Source organism: Triticum dicoccoides, chromosome 2B, assembly GCF_002162155.2.
Source record: "Triticum dicoccoides isolate Atlit2015 ecotype Zavitan chromosome 2B, WEW_v2.0, whole genome shotgun sequence".
NCBI classification, from domain to species: domain Eukaryota; kingdom Viridiplantae; phylum Streptophyta; class Magnoliopsida; order Poales; family Poaceae; genus Triticum; species Triticum dicoccoides.
In genome coordinates, this window is record NC_041383.1 from 707,652,324 (window position 1) to 707,667,948 (window position 15,625).

Below are 15,625 nucleotides of genomic sequence, written 5' to 3' on the forward strand. Positions count from 1 at the left end.
GCGCTGTTGACGGCGCCGTCCGTTGCCCTCAGGCGGAAAACAACGCCGACGGCTAAACCATGCCGACGGCTATCCCACGGCCGTCGGCATATGCACCTATCCCGACGGCTAAACTACACCGACGGTCTGACACATCTACGCTGACGTGATCTACGCCGACGGGGCTATGCCGACGGCGGCCGTAGGCATAGATCTATGCCGACGGCAAAGGACCTATGCCGACGGCCCTGGGCCGTAGGCATAGCCCGCGAGTCCGGTAGTAATTCTGCATCACATGCATCAGTCTATCCGGGACTCTTGCGATGAGCCGAAGCTCACCGTGCTGTCTTGCTTCCACAGCCAGCTCATGAGCAAGGGTGTTGCACTTTCTGCTCACATGACTGATACTGAATGAAGAAAAGGACGCCAAGATATCCAGCGTGTCTCGGAGTACTCCATACCATGGTAATAGGCTCTGGGTGTCTCTGTTTAGGTCCTTCACTATCGCCATGCAGTCCATCTCTAGTAGTACTGGCCCTCTGTATGACTCTGCGAGAGCTCTCAGTCCTACCAAAGCGGCCCTAGCCTCAGCTTCCTCCACACTCCCTGTGGTGCCGATCGGCTCGCAAACTGACAGAACTACATGTCCTCTGTAGTCCCTTGCAACTGCTCCCGCCCAGCAATGTCCACTTTCCGGCCGGAGCGCGGCATCGGAGTTAATTTTTATTAACCCTTGCGGCGGAGCAACCCATCTCGACGCTGACTGTTCTGTCCGACTCGTCTCAGAGCTGGATACTGCCCACACGGCTTTATCCGTCTGCAAGGCTGCAGGCGATGCATTGGCAAGCTGAAAGTCTTCCTCATACTTCAGGAGAAAGAGAATAGATTGTCTGATACTCTCGTCTCCTTTTCCATGGATGCAATTGTCGCGCAGGTGCCATCCTCTCCATAGTAGCATCAGCACTCGCGCTCGTATGTCCTCTGAACTTTTATCCAAGAGTAACTGTAGCCAGTCAGGGCCTGTATATTTGAAGGCACATTCAGGTGGCAGTGTCCACTCCTTCCTCATTTCATGTCTTAGAGCAACACTCTTGGTGCAAGCAACCACCGCATGGAATTCATCCTCATCTTCACACCCGCAAATGTCACAAGTAGCATCCACCTCCAGAGTCCTCTTCCACTTGTTCTTTTTCGTAGCCAGAGTATTCGTTGCAACGCGCCATCCAAAGATTTTAATTTTTGGAGGGACCTTCGCCTTCCAAATCATATCCCAAATGCTCCTGGTATTTGGTTCGCTTGAGGAGCTCGACGGGGCAAACTGGGTCTGTCCTTGGATTGCAGCAGCCAGCTTATATGCACTCCTGACTGTGAAAATTCTGTTTCTTTCGAAGTGCCAAGCAATTTGGTCTTGCACACTAGCCTTTGGGATGGTGATTTTGCAGATTTCGTCCGCATCAAATGGATGGAAGATTTGCCTCACAAGGTCTACATTCCACTCCTTCCTGTCAGGTAGCATAAGTTGGTTTACCCAACGGAGTCTAGACCTCCTCAGAAAAGCCGCAGTTCTCAGTCCTCTGCAGCTTCTGGTGTCCCCTTTGCCTTCTTTTTTAGCTCACCCTCATCCTCTCCAGGGTCACTGCCTTGCTTGCTCCCCTGTACTGGTTCACGCTCAGGCCTTTTGCCCAGGACCGAGTCCTTATCTGCGCTCTCCTCCTCCAATGCCTTGACATGTTCCCCATCTGCTCTACCGTGTTGGTTCTGCACTCTTGCCCCACCATCAGCTGGTCTTTCTTGGATTGTCTCATTGGCCCTCTGAGTTGCAGCAGGGACGACTAGCGCTGGGGTGTTTCTGGTCGCCGGCGGTGCCAGGGTTGTAGCAGGGACACCCACCGGGCCAGAGCGGTAGCGCGGGACAGGACCGAATCCAGGGGGTGGTTCCAAGTACGATCCCCCCGAGATCTGGTCGCTGCGGGATGGGTGCGTCTCCGATGGCGATCGAGGAGGGGCGTTGTTGGTGATGATCCCCTCAGCGATTGCAGCAGGGCTTGGGTCCAGACGAGGAGGGGTTTTGTTGGTGTTGGAACCCTCCCCTTCCAGACCAAGTTTAGGAAACAGCGCCTCCTCCTTCCTGCAATTCTCAGGTCCGAGTTTGATGGCACTCACAGCTGCAATCGCAGCCTGCACCACAGGATCCATCAGAACTTCTTCATGTACGTCCACACTTGGCGCTGCTGCACGCCTCTCCGGGGCTGCTTTTATCCCACACCCGACCTCTGAGTCAAAGTGCAGGAGGCGACGGGCGTTGCCTGATCCGGTGGTGCCAAAGCTATCTCTACCATTGCTATGTTTGAAGGGAGAGGCGCGTAACGCTGCTGAGAACCTCATCTTTTGGAGGTCTACTGGAAGCTTACAATCGCGCTGACTATGACCCAGATAACCACAAAAGCTACAGAAGCGAGGAACCCTCTCATATTTGACATCTAGGAAGAACACTTCATTTTCAGCAAAATCATGGGATTCTAGGGTGCTACAGAGGGGTTCATCAACATCATGGTTAATGCGAATTCTGAGGTAGTCGCCCCAAATATTACCTTCCCTATCCGTGTGCACCTCGAGCACTTCACCAAGCATGCCACCAATCTGGCGAGCCACCGATTCAGAGAGCAAGATCGGGGGCGCATCGTATATGCGGACCCAGATCGGCATGTGAGCGATTTCCACATCGCCCGGCCTTGCACTCCCGTCCACCTCGATCACCAAGAAAGCGTCGCCGCGATGTGTCCACGGGCCGTTCCTTAGGATGTGCCTGAGGTCGCCCTCGTGCTCAAACTCGAGGAGGAACCGGTTGTTCTTCAGAGGCGAATGAACAAGTCGCCCCCTCAGACTCCACTTACTTTTGAGCTCCTTGAACAGGCCTCCGATGCTGAATAGCTGCACCTAGAAGAACAACCCGACCACTATCCATCTCGTGCGCATTGCGGCTCTCTCCTTGGAAAGGTTCAGTTGCACCCAACCATGGTTGCACCACATTTGTTGCCGTCTTCTCCAGGACGACAGGGAAAGCAGGGGTGACAGCACCTCTCCCCGTCATCCTGGGTCCTTGCGGCGCCGCCACGCCCTGCCCCACGGGGGTGCGGTATGGATCACCACTCCCCCGAGAGGACCCCCCACGCAGCAGCGGGTTCGCGCCCAGTTTGCAACATCGGCATGCCTCAACCTGCTTGTTGTGCGAAAGCATAAATAAAGCTCCTAATATAATGCTTCGCCGATTTTGTTTTGGCCTTTCTTTTAGAGAAAAGGCCAAAGCCCGACTTTATAGATAAAGCCACATGGCAGCGTCACGAATACCCAAGGTTCACACAGTCTCAGAAACACAAAGAGAAGTTAAATAGGCTCAAATTCCTAACGAAACAGGCAGCTGCCAAACACGGCACGCAGGCCAGGGAGAGAAGGAGACCTAATCCCGCAAACTACAGCACCAGGCTTATACGCCATGATTCATCCCGGAGACCTGAGAGGCTGAAGCCCGAATTTTGGCGATGAGCAGGTCCAGGGCGTCCCGATCTGGCTCCTTAGTCAATAATCTCCACTGCTGCAAGAATATACATGATTTGAAAAGAACGTCAACAGGCTTAGATGGGAAGGTAAGTTCAATAGTAAATTTGTTTCTAATGGTCCAAAGAGCCCAACATAAGGCTCCCAAGCCAACCCAGAATACCCTCTTGGTGACCCCTACCAGAGATTTGGCTAGGGTTCTAGTGTCTGCGAAAGAGGAGGGATCCCAGGAGACCCGAAGCCATGATCTTACGCAAGACCAAACTAATTTGGCAAGAACACAGTTGAAAAAGATGTGATTAGAGTTTTCCAAAGCCCCACACAAGTTACAGAATTCCGAGCCCGGCCCATTGCGTTTTTTGATCTGATCAGCAGAAGGAAGGCGACCTCGGAAGGCTTGCCAGAGGAAAATCTTAATCTTAGGAGGGACCTTAGATTTCCAAATACAAGAGAAGCGAGCCAAAGTAGTACCACCAATGAGTCTAGAATACAACGATTTGACCGAGAATAGCCCAGAGGCCGTAAGTGGCCAAACCACAGAGTCAGCCTCCTCCGAGAGCACAGGGAAGAGGGCAGAAAGACTTTGCCATTCTTCCAACTCTTCAGGAGATAGGGCCCGACGAAAAGCCAAGTCCCAATTATTAGCAGCCACCTCCGCGATGGAGATTTGCGGATTGGGGCAATAAGAGAACAAAACCGGAAAGCTAACAGCCAGGGAGCATCCCCGGACCACCAATCTAACCAAAAATGAACAGCAGACCCATTACCCACACAAAACTTAACGTGCTCCAAAAAAATCGGCCGAACTTTAACAAGGGCTTTCCAAAACTGCGAACCACGCCGCGCAGGGGCAAACATAGGGTTGGAGTTAGGAAAATATTTAGCCTTAAGAATCAAAAACCACAGCACATCGGCCCCAACCGTCATAATTTTCCACCACCACTTAATGAGCAGACAAATATTCATCACCCGAGTATTAATAATGCCTAACCCCCCAAGGTTTTTAGGCTTGCACATAAGCTGCCACTTAACCAACCTATACTTCCTTTTGTTATCTGCAGAATTCCAATAAAAGCCACCCCTATGTTTGTCGAAGCCAGCATGCACACCATCCGTGAGACAGTAAAAGCCCATAAGGAACAACGGGAGAGAGGATAAGCAAGAATTGATTAGAGCCACTTTGCCAGCATTGGTATTATACCTACCCCTCCAAGGAAGCACCCTATTCCCCACTTTAGCAACCACCGGAGCGAAGTCTTTCGCGTGAAGCAGACCAGGAGAGATAGGAAGACCTAAATATTTGAAAGGAAAGGAACCTAAGGAGCAGTTGAGGAGTCTGGCCACCCGCAAGGCCTCCGCCCGGTCAACCCCCGTCACCATAACCTCACTCTTGGCGAAATTGATCTTAAGACCAGAAACAGCTTCGAAGCACAACAGAATAAATTTCAGATTGGCAATACAGGCATTGTCCAACTCTACCAAGATGATTGTGTCATCCGCATATTGCAAATGAGAGACCCCTTCCAGAAGTAGGTGAGAGACCACAGGAATAATGTGTCCACATCGAGCCGCTTTGGAGAGCATACAGGAGAAAGCGTTAGCCACAAAGTTGAAAAGAACAGGGGAGGCCGGATCCCCTTGGCGGAGGCCCCTCCCATTCGCAAAGAAGTTGCTAATAGCGCCATTTACGGCAACTGCAGTGTGGCCACCCGAGACCAACTGCATGATACGGTGAACATAGGCACCGTTGAAACCTTTGGCAAGAAGAATCTGCCTGAGAAAAGACCAGCTAACCGAGTCATACGCTTTTTCGAAGTCTAGTTTGAGAATGATAGCTTTGGATTTCCGCACATGGAGGTCATGAACTATCTCATGAAGGGAGAGAATGCCATCTAAAATAAAGCGCCCTTTGATAAAAGCAGATTGAAAGGGACTAATAACTCTGTGAGCTACCGGAGACAGCCGGTTCGCAAATCCTTTGGAAGGGAACTTGGCAAAGTTGTTAATCAACGCTATAGGCCAGAATTGGGAAATGACATCAGCACCCTTAACCTTAGGGATCAGGGATATAACAGCATAGTTCAGGCGAGAGATGTCGACAGTACCAAGACAAAAACCCTGAATAACGTTACACACCAACTGTTTCAACTGGGGCCAAAATTTCCGAAAGAAAGGGATGGAGAAGCCAACAGGCCCGGAAGCAGCATTAGTATTGGCAGAATTAACCACATCCCAGATTTCCTGATCGGAGAGTGGAATCATCAAGGAAGCATTCTCCTCAGGAGAAATTTTAAGACCAGAACTCCAGAGGTGGGGGGAGATGGACAGGCCCGACGGAGGTTTAGCCCCTAACAGAGACGAAAAGAAGTCCACCACGTGAGCCATAATCACAGATTGGTCTGTAGAGCGCATACCATTAATCAATAGGCTATTAATCTCACAACGCCTACACCTACCATTTGCAATCGCAAACAAATAAGCAGTAGGAGCGTCTCCTTTGAGAGTCCAATTGAGGGTGCCCCTCTGACGCCAGTAAATCTCAGCCTGATGATGCAGCTGCAGAAGAGCGGCCTCCAGATTTAGCGAACAGCCCAACCATCATCCGAGAGCCCAATAGAGTCCGCAGTACGATCCAGCTCCAGGATCTGATTTTCAAGGAAGGCTTTGGAGCGGCGATCCTCCGCCGCACGGTTACGCGACCAGCCTCTAAGAAATTTTCGTAAAGCATAGGCACATGACTGCCAATCATCCAGAGGGCCAAAAGAGCGGGGGTTGTGAGAGAGGGATTGGGAGATTTTCGCCGCAACCATGTCAACAAAGCCATCAACAGACAGCCAAGAAGCATCAAACTGAAATCTAGTCGGAGGTCTATTGCGAATGGAACCATCATCCAGAATCAAGGGGGTGTGGTCTGACCCCACAATACATTTAGCTACAAGAGAGGACCTAGGAAACAAGGCATCCCAACTGGGACATAGGAAGACACGATCAAGCACGGATCTGATAGGGTTCGCCTGATGATTAGACCAAGTAAAGCGGGCTCCCCCCCGAGGAAGCTCCCGAATGGCGTTGACACTAATAAAGTCGTTAAAAGCATTGGCTAAAGACCAGGAAAAATTATCATTATTCTTGTCAAGAGGGCATCGCAGAAGATTAAAGTCTCCCCCAATCACCGTCGGGAGAGAACAGGACTCAAGCTTGATCGAAAGTTCATCAAGGAAAAGGTGCGAAAAGGAGTGATCCGCGGGCCCATAAACAACTATAAATTCACAGAGGGCATTCATAGATCTATGCGAGAGAACAACACTAGCCCAATAAAACCCATGATCAAAAGCAACAAAGTCAAAAATATCCTTATTAGAACCGATCAGAATCCCACCAGAGTGGCCCGAAGCCGGTAAAGATTGCCACTGAAATCTATCCATACCCACGATAGCAGAAAGCTCACTGGGGGTAAAGGAATCCTTAAACGTTTCAACCAGCCCCACAAAGTCAATAGAGTTAGAACGAACCAAATCTTTCAGTTGGTCACGGCGCCCCCTAGCACCGAACCCTCTAATATTCCAGAATAAGGCCCTCATTTATACGAAAGGTTCTTGATACGGAGGCTCGACCTGCTGGGGGCCACACAGGTTTTAGATCGTTTATTAGTACCCCTCTTAGCAAGGCAGGATGAGGATGAGGGCTGGCCACTACCAGCACCCGAAGCCTCCCCCACAACACAACCAGCATCCGCCACCCGCGAGGCAACAACCTCTTTGGCTTTCGCAATGGTAGCTTGGGCCAATTCATTAGCCCGAATAATAGCAAGGAGTGAACTGGGAGAGCCAACAGAAGTATCAACCACCAAACCCACGTCCGACATAATGTTTAAAAGATGATCATCAGACATCGAAGGTAAAACCACCCGAACCGGAGAAACAACAACCGATGGGGATGGGGAGGTACCTGGGGGAGGGAGGTCCTTCGCCGCAGCCCGCTTCTCCGCCCTTTCCAGAATCGAGCCACCAGAATGTGAAACCCGCCTACCTTTGCGGGCCGTGGACACCGGGGAGCGGATAGCAGGCGACCGCGCAGCAGGAGAGCCAGCATGGGTGCCCGAGCGGGACATGGAGCCCAGATCATGATCAAGACGCCGACAGATCCCCGCCATAGATTGCTTCGAGCCCGAGGAGGTCCGGCTCTTAGCCGAGTACTTGCGAACTGAGGATTTCTTCTTCGAGGGGTGTTGTGATTCCATCATATCACGAGCAGGAGAGCCAGGGAGATCTTCAATACCCGAACGAGTGGGGGAGATAGGGCGAGCCGGGAGGTTGGAGCATGCAGCAGACACAGGAGTAGCCGAGCAGGGTGGAGCTTTAGGCAGATCAGCAGCAGCAAAGGGGGCCATCTGGACTGAAGGGGGAATCACTACATCTTCACGAGGAGCATCACCAGCAGGCGCTTGAGAATGAAACATCTCACGTTCTGAGTCTGCCAGGCTATCCCATTCAGATTGAGTGAAGCGGAGATTAGACCCAAAACTCTGATTGGGGCCACCAAAAGAACCATCCCCTTCCTTATCATGTTTATCCGAAGGGTTAGCAGGAGGAGGGGGGAAGGTGGAGCAGCCGCCGTCGCCCCCTCCACCTGCACCCGCAACCTGATGCCATTGGGAGAGGGATAGACATCAATGAAGCCATGCACCCGATCAGGATCAACACACCAGACCTTCAACCGAGCAGGACCAACCTTGTTCAAAGACTCCTCATCCACCTCGATGGGTTTCCCAATCAAAACCCCAAAGGACATGAGGAAAACAGACGAGCGCAGACTAGCAGGTAGATCTTCAATCAACACCCACACTTGAGACAAAGGACCAACAGCAGTACCGTTGAATGCAGCCGCTTTGACAGAAACCACCAGTTGATTAAGAGGTAAGGTGAAGCTGGTGCAGGAAGCAATCATTCGTAGGCAATCTTTGGAGGGGAACACCACAGAGAAGTCAAACTCTGACAGCTGCACAACTTGCCAGTCCCAACTAGCCACATCCCAGATGCGAAGCCCTTCCAGCAGAGTTTGGGGGGAGATCTTTTGGTCTTTGACAGAGACAATAGCCGCATTGGACAGCGTAGGAGCCACCTCCCGAACAGGCAGGTCACCATCAAAAGCGAAGAAGGAGCAGCCAGGAAGACCCAGACCAAACTGGATGACCGCGGGAGGTTTCTGTCTATCCATGCAATTGACCGTGAGGTGACCATCAGAGCGACAAATCAAGCAGAATGGTGGATTGGTGCAGCGAGACTGAAAGTGGCCTGGTCTGTGGCAAGCGAAGCAGGTAAGCGCCGAGGGGTCGCTGTGGGAAGAGGGAGAGGGGCGGGGTTGCTGCTGCAATTGGGGAGGGGGAAGGATCCCATCCCCAGAAGCCGAACCGGGCGGCCGACGTGCCGGCCCCGCGAAGGATCGAGGCGGCGAACGAAAACCAGATCCGGCCCCAAACGAGCGAGGAGGAGGGGGAGGTAGGGGCCGAGACGGGGCCGACGGACCACGCCCAACCCCCGGAGCCGGGAGGGAAGCCGAGGACGAAGACATCCCACCGCCAGAAGCCACCGCCGCCTCCCACGGGTCCACCACCGGGGAAGGAGAGGGACCAGACCCAGAGCCCTGCAAGCCAGATCCAGTCACGCCCTCCTTCACCCGCTCCGGACCCGGAGCCCAGGCCTCGCGGGCACGAGCCGCCTACTCGCGCGCCGCTTGCTCCGACTCCAGCTTGGAGCGGAGCGAAGCCTCAAGCTCCAGCTCCACCGTGGAGGCGGGGGAATCCTCGCGGCGCCGTTTGCAACCAGAAAGCGCCTCGCAGGAAGAACCCCTAGATTTGTCCATGGAGATCACCGCAGCAAAAGGAAGGAGGGGTGGAGGTGGGGGGGATCTGATGATGCGACGGATGGGAAGACGATAGCGGCGCAAGTCAGCGGCGGACGCAGTAAACCCTAGCAGGGGGGTATCGAGCCGCGAGGGATCCATAAATAGCCCGAGCGAGCCGTGCCCCCTGGGCCCGGCTCGCCAAGTGGGCCGGAGAGGGACGGGGAGCTAGTAACCGGGCGGGGGGCCCACCTGGGCCTAGAGAAACCAGCGGGGGGGAATCGATAACCGAAGAGAGGGAGGGGGGAAGACCCACTAGCCAGCACCGCCCCGACAGGCCCAGCAGGCCCACACGGGGAGCTGGCCCGCGAACCGGCGGCCACTACACAGAGATCTGGATCTAGGGTACACGGAGCGACCAGCGGCCCCGCCGCCGCCACCGCCGGCGACGGAGCCCCCGCAGCCGGAGACGGAGAGGGAGATGGAGAGCCTCCAAGCTCCCCATCAGGAGCACGACCCAAGACACCAAGCGCAGGAGACGTGGACGCAAACTTACCAGATCTACGCCGACGCCGCGAGACCCGGAACCAGCCGTCGGCCGACGGAGACACCCCCAACGGCCGGCCCCGACCCCCGGGGCGGTCTGCTTTACCGAAAAAGGCTTTCGTCCCGCTTTATATATAGAGCAACGATCCAATTACAACCAACCTCATACAACTCCATACCAACACACACAGGGTAAGATACAAGAATGTTGGGAATAACTACACCACCCAACACAATTCCAAGCCATCTACAGGAAGGAAGAGAGAGCGTCGCTTGAAGTCGCCGGAGGCCTTAACCGTGAATGAATCACAGCGAAGAGTCGAGTTGTGCACGACGAACCGATTACTCCAAGGCGGAGCCTTCAACAAGGTCATGGTACCTAAGTACCGCCACCGCCCGCTATATTGTTGATGCTGTTCGCTCTGATAAAATGGAACCCATTCCGTACTGGCAATGAATAGGAGTTGTTATTTAAGCTTGTGCTCAATTGGTAGCCTGCTACTTTGATAAGTTTGTAGTAAGTGCCTCGACCCGAAGTTTACAAGGATAACAGTAATTGTTTGCACATGAGCACTTGTTTGCAATCTAGCTATGCTAGGCGTTCAGGTATTTCACAAGCACGTGGCCAAGTTGAATCAGGAGCCTAAATCCTCCGGCCTGTCATTTGCCGCAATCTGAGGGCCTCTTTGATTCGCAGGATTTTGAAAACACAGGAATAGGAAAAGTGTAGGATTGAAGTGTCATGCCCACTTGAATCCTATAGGATTAGCAAGAAGTGTTTGATTTCACGGAAGACACAAAGGAATTGTAAAAAGAGGTTGAAGTGGATGTTAAATTTCCTATGAAATGTAATACAAAACATTCCATTGAAAAAATTCCTATGAGATTCAATCCTATGAATCAAAGGACAAACGTAGGAAAAATTCCAAAGGATTTCAATCCTCCAAAAATCCTATAGAATTCCTTTGAATCAAAGGAGCCCTGAGACTCTTTCTCGAGGGAAGAATCGGAAAGGCAGAAGGCTGAGATGAATCATATCTTCTGTCTCTCTTTGTAGCCACTTGCTTCCTAACAATGTTATAAGGAACAGAGAATGGGGTTTCCCCGCTTATTATTCCCCTTCTAGCTTCAGTCTGTAGTAGGCTGTCGATGAATGGTACAAAAACAGGCGGACTTTTTCATCTGTTCTTTAAGTGTGGAGTTTTTCATCTGTTCTTTAATGTGCAATATCTTCATAATGAATCTATGCTTGCATGTCACAGTGGTTACCTGTGCTAAAATAATAATGCCCCTGTTATTGTTCAGTGCAAAAACTTGGCCTTTCTAGTTCGCTTTTGATATCCAATTTCCTATCAAGAACTGTGTCGGTGTATGTTGGATTATTCACCCTGTTTTCTCTGTCTGAGAAACAGATCGTTCGATTTAATTTTAGCAGCACAAGAAAAGAGAAGACATGATTTTTGAATGTATAACCAATTGGTATGTCAGTATGTGTTTTGACTTGCAATGGATTATGATGGCGTTCTCTTCCTCTGAAGTTAAAAGTGGAGAGTTTTGGGGCATTGATCTCTATCATCTTTAGCATTTCACATATCTGTCACCTGAAGTTTATGGAGTTGTTGCTACATTGGGGTAGTTATTTTTTACTTGACGCAGATTCTTAATCATGCCAACATTTTTTTCACCGTATTATTATTTTTTGCTAGATGTGTCTCTGCAATTGGGAAAGCAAACATGAAGAAGTTGCATAAGCTACGAGGGTTGTTCAAGTCATCCTCTCTGATGTAACTCTGAGCCATCATCTATTTCCCATTTGTGTGTCCTCCATTTTTTAAGAACAGCATGTCCTCCTTTCCCCACACAAAAAGAACCGGTGTGTCCACCTATGTGTCGCTCACAGTCATATAGTCGAAGCAACGGAGATTTCCATCATGGGCCGGCCCAGTAGACGCCTTTCCGAGCACTCCTTTCTTTTTTTCCGTTTATCTAGGTTCGCGCCGGACCTCTGGTTCATCATTCGCTTTTTTGTTTAACATAAAACAAGATTTTTTTTTTGTAAAACAAATATGAATACTCTTGAAAATCAACTGAACATATATTTTTCAAAAGTGTGTCCGGGGTGGATGGAAGATCCACTGATAGAGATTGTTGATAATATTGTAAAAGATGATATGGTGATTACCTTGCAATCAAGTGTAATTCGGTGTCAATAAAAAACTGAACATATATTTTTCAAAAGTGTGTGAACATTATTTTATATTACGTGGCATTTTCAAAAATATGCCACAAAAATAAAAATTCCAAACACTTTTTAAAAATACCTGATATTTATAAAGATCTCATGTAATAAAAATAATTTTGGATTTTAAAAAATATTCATTGCTATTTTTATATAATGTAGTTTAAAATATTATTAAAAGAGAAAGTTTGTCATTACATGTATTGGGAAACAATGTTATTTAAAAGAATATTATAGGAAAATAATGTCATGTATTAGGAAAAATGTGATTATTCATTGAAAATTTACTTATTAAAAAAAGAAATTGAAAACAAAGTGTTTATATTATTGAAAAACTACTTCTTACCCCGCATAAAAAACCACTTAAAACAAAGTGTTTACATCATTGAGAATTTACTTCTTACGAAAGAAAAAAAGAAACTGAAAAATAGATAGAGGAAAATTGAAAAAGGTAATCCAACAAAATAAAATGCCGAAAGATCAAATATAAAACTGAAAAAATAAACAAGAGAAACCACTCAAAAAACTTCTAGCAAAAATTGAGAAAATGAGTCCCTACCCTTGCCACCCTATTGTGCAAGGCATGTGATGCATAGGCCCCTATGCGAGTTTGCAGCATTTTGATGGAGTGAGCGTCACATTTGCTTATGGAGCTCCTATTCTACACTTGTGTGGACAATTTGTTGCAATAATGCACATGATCACTACCATGGCCCAGTCTATTCCGTACTACTCATCCCTCATAAAAAGTAATTTGCTTACAAAACTCTCCCGTACTACTCCTCCCTCATAAAAAGTAATCTCTAGTTCCCAAAGAAAAAGCCGGATGTTGGGTTTTATTTCTCTTCACGAAATGTAAATTATTCAATGGTCAATATAATATTGTCTGTGATCACATGCTCAAACACAAAGGTTGACTGCTCTTCAGAAATAATATTAGGTAGAACTACCTTGAGGCTATTAGCAATAACTTTGAAGGCTATGTTGTAAAGGACATTGCACGAGTGGGTTGGGCGATACTAAGAAGGTGTTACTCATTTTCCAGAGGGTATTCTTTCTTTGAGAAACTCCATAGGTTTTGGAATTTTACATAAAACAAGGCAACTCCTAAATAACGCACACTGAGTCCAATTGTCGTTGTTTCGCACAGACGGGAGGGAACGAGTGAAGTAAATAGGCCGGCCCAATTAACTATACTATAGTTTACAAGAATCCGGCTTTGGGAACATTCCGTTATTTTCTTTTCCTGCAAATTGTTTCTTGTTATTTTCTTTACCAAAGATTTTCTCTTTTTATATTTTTTTGTTTTCACGTTTTATTTCTTACAAAAGAACATAATAAATGTTGTTCAAAAAATTCAAAGATTGTGTGGAATTTTAAATGTGTTCATGATTAAAAAGTGTTCACAATTTCAGAAAATGTTCACTTTTTTCGAAACAGTTTTAAAAGCATCCATAAATTTAGGAAATGGAGATGTTTTAAAAATATGTCAATATTAACAGTTTCCATAAAATGTTTGATTTTTTAATAAAATGTTCACGTTTTGTTTTTCAAAAAACACTATCATAATTTTCAAAAAATAATCACAGTTTTTAAGAAATAAATACTCATGTTTACTGAAAAAAACTGAAAAAAAAATTACTCCCTCTGCCCCACACTAGATGCTATTACATCGAATATCCTCACATATTGGATGTAATAACACCTTATATTATGGGGCCGAGGGATTATTTTTTTAGCGGGTAAAAAATTTGGGCCAACCCAGTTGCGCTACCACCTGCAACATGCTTAACAACGAGCAATAGCGCACCTCACGCCCATGGTGGGTCGGCACATTGTACCGCATGCTATATGGGGTGAACAATTCTTTCCCTCTTTCCATCGATTGGCATACGCATGCTATATGGGACGACACAATTCTTTCCCTCTTTTCATCGGTTTTTTAAAATTCATTAAGGTAAAAAAATTTAAAACATGTTCGGCATGCTATATATTTTTAATTCGTTAACATTTTTCTCATTGACAAGCATTTTTCAAAATGCATGAGCATTTTGTAAATTCATGATTTTTTTTCAAATTCATGAGCCTTTTTGAATAATTTGATTAGTTTTTAAACATATTTATTTTTAAAATATGAACATTTTTTAATTCATTACTTATTTCTAAATTATGCACCATATTAAAATCCAGAAAAAATTGGAAATCTGAATTTCCCAATCTTTTAAAAACCAAAATTCATTTTTTTCCTATGGTAGATTTATGAACCATTAGCGAGCCAAGTAGTTCGAGCCAAGCTGGCGCTTAGTTGGGCGAAAGCGGTAATGGTCATGCCCGTTTGTGCGCTATATGGGCAATTGAAGGACCTCCCCTATTGAGCGATCCACACATACAATAAGAAATGTCGTTAAATAGGATATTGATGTCTACTAGAACTACATCAGTATTTTCCCAAAGAGGAAGGGATGATGCAGTATAGCGACGGTAGGTATTTCCCTCAGTGATGAGTCCAAGGTTATCAAACCAGTAGGAGAATCTCCTCATACCACGTAAACAACACCTGCACACAAATAACAAATACTCACAACCCGACGTGTTAAAGGGGTTGTCAATCCCTTTCGGGTACGACGCCTCAAGATAGGCAAATAACATGGGGTAAAAATGGTAGATAGGATAAATAGATCGCGAAACAAATAAATTGAAGCAAAATATTTTTGTATTTTTGGTTTAACCAAGATCTAAAAATAAATGCAAAGGGAAATATATCGCAAAGGCAAATATGATGAAAAGAGACCCAGGGGCCGTAGGTTTTACTAGTGGTTTCTCTCGAAAAAAATAGTGAACGGTGGGGAAACAATTACTGTTGGGGAATTGATAGAACTTTAAATAATCATGACGATATCCATGCAATGATCATTATATAGGCATCAGTCCAAGATTAGTAGACCGACTCCTGCCTGCATCTACTACTATTACTCCACACATCGACCGCTATCTAGCATGCATCTAGTGTATTAAGTTCATGGAGAAACAGAGTAATGCAATAAGAACGATGACATGATGTAGACAAGATCTATTTATATAGAAATAGACCTCATCTTATTATCCTTAATAGCAACGATACATACGTGTCGTTTTCCTTTCTGTCACTGGGGTCAAGCACCGTAAGATCGAACCCATCACAAAGCACTTCTTCCCATTGCAAGATTAATAGATCAAGTTGGCAAAAAAATAAATATCGGAGAAGAAATACGAGGCTATAAGCAATCATGCATATAAGAGATCAAAGAAGACTCAAATAACTTTCATGAATAAAAATGTAGATCTAATCATAAACTCAAAGTTTATCAGATCCCAACAAACACATCGCAAAAATACTTACATCATATGGATCTCCAAGAGACCATTGTATTGATAATCAAGAGAGAGAGAGAGAGAGAGAGAGAGAGAGAGGAAGCCACCTAGATA